Source organism: Carlito syrichta, unplaced genomic scaffold (assembly GCF_000164805.1).
Source record: "Carlito syrichta isolate Samal-C Ts95f unplaced genomic scaffold, Tarsius_syrichta-2.0.1 Scaffold315337, whole genome shotgun sequence".
Taxonomy (NCBI): Eukaryota; Metazoa; Chordata; class Mammalia; order Primates; family Tarsiidae; genus Carlito; species Carlito syrichta.
This window is the reverse complement of record NW_007259433.1, coordinates 109,768-116,188: the sequence shown is the minus strand read 5'-3', so window position 1 is coordinate 116,188 and position 6,421 is coordinate 109,768. Positions and strand designations below refer to the sequence as shown.

At 44.9% G+C, this 6,421-nt stretch overlaps 1 protein-coding gene across 2 annotated transcripts in view; it reads right to left on the bottom strand.

The window, feature by feature from the left end:
• Positions 1-6,421, bottom strand: part of RBMS2 (RNA binding motif single stranded interacting protein 2) — a 65,203-nt gene that overhangs the window by 28,454 nt on the left and 30,328 nt on the right. The gene's annotated exons all lie outside the window — the stretch shown is intronic.

The window sequence follows — 6,421 nt, the reverse complement described above, 5'->3', positions numbered from 1 at the left end:
CACACACACACACACACACACACACACACACACACACACACACACACACACACAGTTTTGAAAAAAGGTATTTTATAGTGGGTTTTTTTTTTTTGAGACAGGATCTCATCCTGTTGCCCAGGCTGGAGTGCAGAGGCACCTCCTGGACTCAGGCAATCCTTCTGCCTTAGCCACGCTAGTAGCTGGGAGTATAGGCACACACCACCACAACAGATTCATTTTTTAAAAAAATTTCTATAGAGATGGAGTCTCACTATGTTGCCCAGGCTAGTCTCAAACTCCCAGCCTCAAGTGATCCTCCTACCTTGGCCACTCAAAGTGCTGGGATTATAGGTATGAGCCACCATGCCCGGCTGTGAAAATGTTTTTATCATACAGATGCTGCAGAATACAATTAATGTCTGCCTCTTAAATAAACTGTATAATGACACAAGACTTAAAAACGAGCCTAGCAGGTCGAGGCTGCGGTGGCCGGGAGCCGCCACTGCACTCCAGTCTGGGCGACAGAGTGAGACTCCGACTCAAAAAAATACATATATATAGGTTCCAGCCGGGCTCGGTGGCTCAGCCTGTAATCCCAGCACTTTGGGAGGCTGAGGTGAGTGGATTGCCTGAGCCCGTGGGTTCGAGACCCACCTGGGCAACTTGGCGAGACCTCATCTCTACGATAAATCAAAAACCAGCTGGGCGTGGTTAGTGTGCGCCTGTAGTTCCAGCTACTTGGAAGGCTGAGGTAGAAGGATCGCCGGGGCCCAGCAGGTTGAGGCTGTGGTGGCTGGGAGCGGCTACTGCACTCCAGTCTAGGTGACAGAATGAGACCCCAACTCAAAAAAAAAAAGTTTAACATAGAATATTCACAAAACTGCCAAATGAGAGAATTGCAAAATACCTGCAGGAGTTTGAAAATTATTGTAAACTTGGATAATAAAAGGAAATATTAATTACTGTATCAGGTAGTAAAAATGAAATTCATTATCACACTAAGTAACAGGGATTTAGTCAGAAGTTATTTTTAAATTTTTAAAAGCCCAAATGGCTGGGTGTGGTAGTTCATGCTTGTAATTCCAGAACTTTGGGAGGCGGAGGCAAGAGGATTGCCTGAGCCCAGAGGTTCGAGACCAGCCTGGACAACATGGCAAGAACTCATCTCTAAAATAAATTTAAAAAATTAATCTGTAGTTAACACACCTGTAGCTCCAGCTACTGGGAAGGCTGAGGCGGAAGGATCGCCTGAGCCCAGAAGACTGAAGCTGTGTTGGTTGTGAGTGTGCCACTGCACTCCAGCCTGGGCAACAGAATGAGATTCCTACTTAAAAAAAAAAAAAAAAGTCCAAATGAGGGCAAGTGCAGCAGCTTACACTTGTAATCCCAGCACTTTGGGAGGCTGAGGCGGGAGGATCGCTTGAGCCCAGGAGTTCCAGACCAATCTGGGCAACACAGCAAGAATTCATCTCTATTATTAAAAAATTTTTAAAATAAAATAAGGCTGGGCACGGTGGCTCACGCCTATAATCCCAGAATTTGGAAGGCCAAGGTAACAGCCCATGGGTTGGAGACCACCTCAGGCAATTTGAGACCTCATCTCTACAATAAATCAAAAAATTAGCTGGGCATGGTGGCGCATGCCTATAGTTCCAGCTACTTGGAAGGCTGAAGCAGAAGGATTACTACGCCCAGTAGGTCAAGGATGCTAAAAAAATAAAATAAAATAAAAGTCCAAATGAATGAATACAGGTACCAGATGTATTATTGTCAAGGAAATCTGGGATTTGGGATGAAATTCTTTTAATCTTTCACAAGTGATACCAGGAATCCTGATACATTTTCTAGGTATTTCTGTTCGACAAAATACTAGGGTGGATGAAACATGAATCCATTTCTTCATGGCACATTTTATTTTATTTATTTATTTATTTAGAGTCAGAGTCTCACTCTGCTGCCCAGGCTGGAGTGCAGTGGCACACTCACAGTCACTGCAGCCTCGACCTACTTGGCTCAGGCAATCCTTCTGCTTAAGCCTTCCATGTTGCTGGAACTACAGGAGTGTGCCACCATGCCCAGCTAATGTTTTTCTCACTGTGTTGCTCAGGTTGGTCTCAAACCCCTGAGCTCAAGCAATCCTATGGCTTCCACCTCCCAAAGTGCTGGGATTATAAGCGTGAGTCACCACGCCCAGTCATGGCACATTTTATATCCTTATGCTTATTACACTTAGTGTTTACATTTATATTTGAGTCATAATATTCTATTTGCATAATTACCTACAATATAGTATATTTTACTATATCACACTCATTGAAGAAGAAAAACAGCTATAAAATAATCTCATTGGCCAGGCTCAGTGGCTCAGCCTGTAATCCCAGCACTTTGGGAGGCTGAGGCACAGGTGGATTGCCTAAGCCTGCGGGTTGGAGAACAGTCCAGGCAACTTGGTGAGACCTCATCGCTACAATAAAATAAAAAATAGCCAGGCGTGGTAGTACATGTCTGTAGTTCCAGGCTACTCGGAAGGCTGAGGCAGAAGGATCGCTGGAGCCCAGAAGGTCAATGCTGGCGTGGCCATGAGCGTGCATGCCACTGCACTCCAGCCTAGGTGAAGCAGTGAGACTCCAGCTCCCAAAAAAAAAAAAAAAAAAAGATCTCATTATTCAAAAGCATGTATGGGGGGGCAAAAACCCAGAATTTATTTATTAAAAATTGTGTATTTATCCTTTCATGTTTAAACTTTGGTCACCTTCAAAGTACTCTCTGTTTGATGCAATACACCTACCGAGATGCTTTTTCCACTGCTCAAAACAGTGTTTTGAACTTGTCAATTTTGATGCCTTTTAGTGTTTCTGCAGTTTTTTGTTTCATCTCTTCCACACTGGCAAAATGTTTCCCTTTGAGAACTTTTTTCATCTGGGGAAACAAAAAAAAAAAAGGTCGCTCTGGGCGAGATCAGGTGCACAGGGAGGGTGGGGCATAGGGGTTATGCTGCTTTTGGTCAAAAACTGCTGAACACTCAGCACAGTGTAAGCAGGTGCGCTTGTAAATCACCCATCATGAAATGGGCAAACGCACTGAAAGAATCTCAAAAAAAAAAAAAAATTCACTGAAGCTGCTAGCTGGTACACTAATGCCAATGGGTTCCTAGAATACTTAGCCTAATGGCGGAAGCCTGTACAACACGGGGTCTGCCCTCCAAAAGACAATTCCGGGATATTTTTTGGTACCTCCTCATATATACATATGTATACTTGGACACAGGGTCTTGCTCTATACCCAGGCTAGAGTGCAATGGTGCAATCATAGTTCACTGCAGCCTCAAACTCCTGGTCAAGCAGTCCTTCCAACCTCAGTCTCCAGAGTGGGTAGGACTAGGCGCTCTACCACACTCAGCTAATTATTAAATTTTTTTGAAGACAGGGTCTTTTTATGTTGTCCAGGCTGTTCTCGAATTCCTGGCCTCAAGCAATCCTCCCACTTGGCCTCCCAAATAGCAGGGTTTACTGGTGTAAGCCACCACATCTGGCCACACTATTATATTCACATGATGAAATCAAGTAATGATAAATTTCTCAGAACATATCCCTATTGTTAAGTGACTCATGACTATACTTCTCTCTCAAATGGTAATTTTACCTCCAGATTAATTTTTCTCCTTCTTTTGAATGGCAGTGGTGAGGAATTGGGGTAGTAGCAGAAGAAAAACTGATACATGAATATCAAAGAGGAAAAATCTTCTCTCCAAAAAAATCTTAATTATCATGAAATGCACTGCTTTCTTTTCTTTTTTGGTTTTTTGAGTTGGAGTCTCACTCGGTTGCCCGGACTGGAGTGCAGTGGCCGCTCCCGGCTACCGCAGCCTCGACCTGCTGGGCTCCAGCGATCCTTCCGCCTCAGCCTTCCAAGTAGCTGGAACTACAGGCACACACTACCACACCCAGCTAATTTTTTTGATTTATTGTAGAGATGAGGGCTCGCCAAGTTGCCCAGGAGGGTCTCGAACCCGCAGGCTCAGGCAATTCACTCACCTCGACCTCCCAGAGTGCTTGGATTACAGGCTGAGCCACTGAGCCCGGCCTCTTTTCTGTGAGTTGGGTTCTCACTCTGTGGCCCAGGCTATAATGCAACTGCACGATCACAGCTTACTGCAGCCTTGACCTTCTGGGCTCAGGTGATCCTTCTGCCTCATCCATCAGAGTGCCTGGGACTACAGGCGCATGCCACCACACCCAGCTAATTTTTAAATTTTTTTGTAGAGACGAGATCTCACTATGTTTACAAGGCTGATCTTGAACTCCTGGACTCAAGTGATCCTCCCACCTTGGTCTTCCAAAGTGCTGAGATTACAGGCACAAGCCACCATGACTGGCCTGTGAAATGTGCTTCTTATATTTCATATAGCAAACTTCAAAATAAAAATGTTTGCTCATGTTAAAATTTAGTTCCCTTTTTAAAAAAAATTTATTGTAGAGATGAGGTCTTCCCAAGTTGCCCAGGTTGGTCTCGAACCCATGGGCTCAGGCAGTCCTCTCACCTCAGCTTCCCAAAGTGCTGGGATTATAGGTATGAGCCACCGCGCCCAGCAGCTCCCTATTTTTATCACTGTGCATAATCACAAATGTGCACCTACTTGCACACACAGTTTGATCCTTAGCTCTATATTTTAGCAGAGAAGAAATTTAAGACTACATTCTAAGATGGCCCAAAGACTCATGATCCTTTGGTAGCTTTTAATACACTCTTCGTGTGTGTGTGTGTGTGTGTGTGTGTGTGTGTGTATTTTTTTGAGTTGGAGTCTCACTCTGTCGCTCAGACTGGAGTGCAGTGGCCGCTTCCGGCCACCGCAGCCTCGCCTGCTGGGGTCCGGCGATCCTTCCACCTCAGCCTTCCGAGTAGCTGGAACTACAGGCGCGCGCTACCACACCCGGCTAATTTTTTGATTTATTGTAGAGATGAGGTCTCGCCAAGTTGCCCAGGTAGGTCTCGAACCCGTGGGCTCAGGCAATCCACTCACCTCAGCCTCCCAAAGGCATGGGATTACAGGCTGAGCCACCGAGTTCGGCTATATATTTATTTTTTTAATAGTTGGAGTCTCACTCTGTCGCCCAGGCTGGAGTGCAGTGACACACTCATGGCCACCCCAGCAGTGACCTGCTGGGCTCTGGTGATCCACCTCGGCATTCCGAGTAGCCAGAACTACAGGTATGAGCTACCACGCTGGGATAATTTTTTATTTATCGTAGAGACGAGGTCTCGTCAAGTTGCCCGGGCTGGTCTCGAACTTGCGGGCTCAGGCAATCCACTTGCCTTGGCCACCCAAAGTGCTGGGATTAAAGGCTGAGCCACCGAGCCCGGCCACTTTATAATTTTTTAAATTTTTCTTTTTATTGGTCTAGGAATTTCCAATACATTCTTTGTATTTCCTGTCCCTGTCTCCCTCTTTGCCATCACTTACAGGATTTCCTATACAGAACACTCCGTGTACCAGAGGAATATGTATCATTCTTATGAGATGACAGTAATACTCACATAATGTAGTCAACAAGGGCAGAGCAGTGAATGGGGTATGTGAGTGTTTTTTTGTTTTTCTTTTTTGAGTTGGAGTCTCACTCTGTTGTCCAGGCTGGAATGCAGTGGCACACTCACAGCCACTGCAGCCTCGACCTGCTGGGCTCAGGCAATAAAGCAGCCTCCACCTTCCAAGTAGCTGGAACTACAGGTGCGTGTTACCACACCCAGCTTATTTTTTTATTTATTGTACAGACAAGGTCTCACCAAGTTGCCCAGGCTGGGTTTAAACCCCAGGAAGAGGCAATCCTCTCACCTCGGCCTCCCAAAGTGTTGGGATTACAGGCTGAGCCACTTCGCCTGGCCTGTGTATGTTTTAAAGCAACTTTTAGACAACAGGACAAAAGAAGGCAAAATAACATCATACTGCCAGTGCTAGAAATGGAAGTACTTACTTTAAAGAATTAACTTTCAAATTTCTGTTGAATCATCAGCTCTGCAATAATAATTTAATACTCATGAATTTATTTCCCCTCCACTACTACTACTATTATATCATTGTACCATCTGATTTAAAATACAGTCAAGAAAATTGTAACCTAAATTCTTTTTTTATATATAGTTTATTTAGAAAATAAATTAGAGAGAGAGAGAGAAGATTCACCTTCTCAAGGTAGGGGAGGGGGCCAAAGCTAGGAAACATGGCAGTCATAGCTCAAAGAGCCATGTGGACACACCACAGTTTAAGAAAGCAATGGGCTGGGCACAGTGGCTCATGCCTATAATCCCAGCACTTTGGGAGGCTGAGGTGAGAGGATTGCCTGAGCCTGAGGGTTCAAGACCAGCCTGGGTAACTTAGTGAGACTTCATCTCCACAATTAAAAAAAAAAAAATTAAGCCGGGCTTGGTGGCTCAGCCTATAATC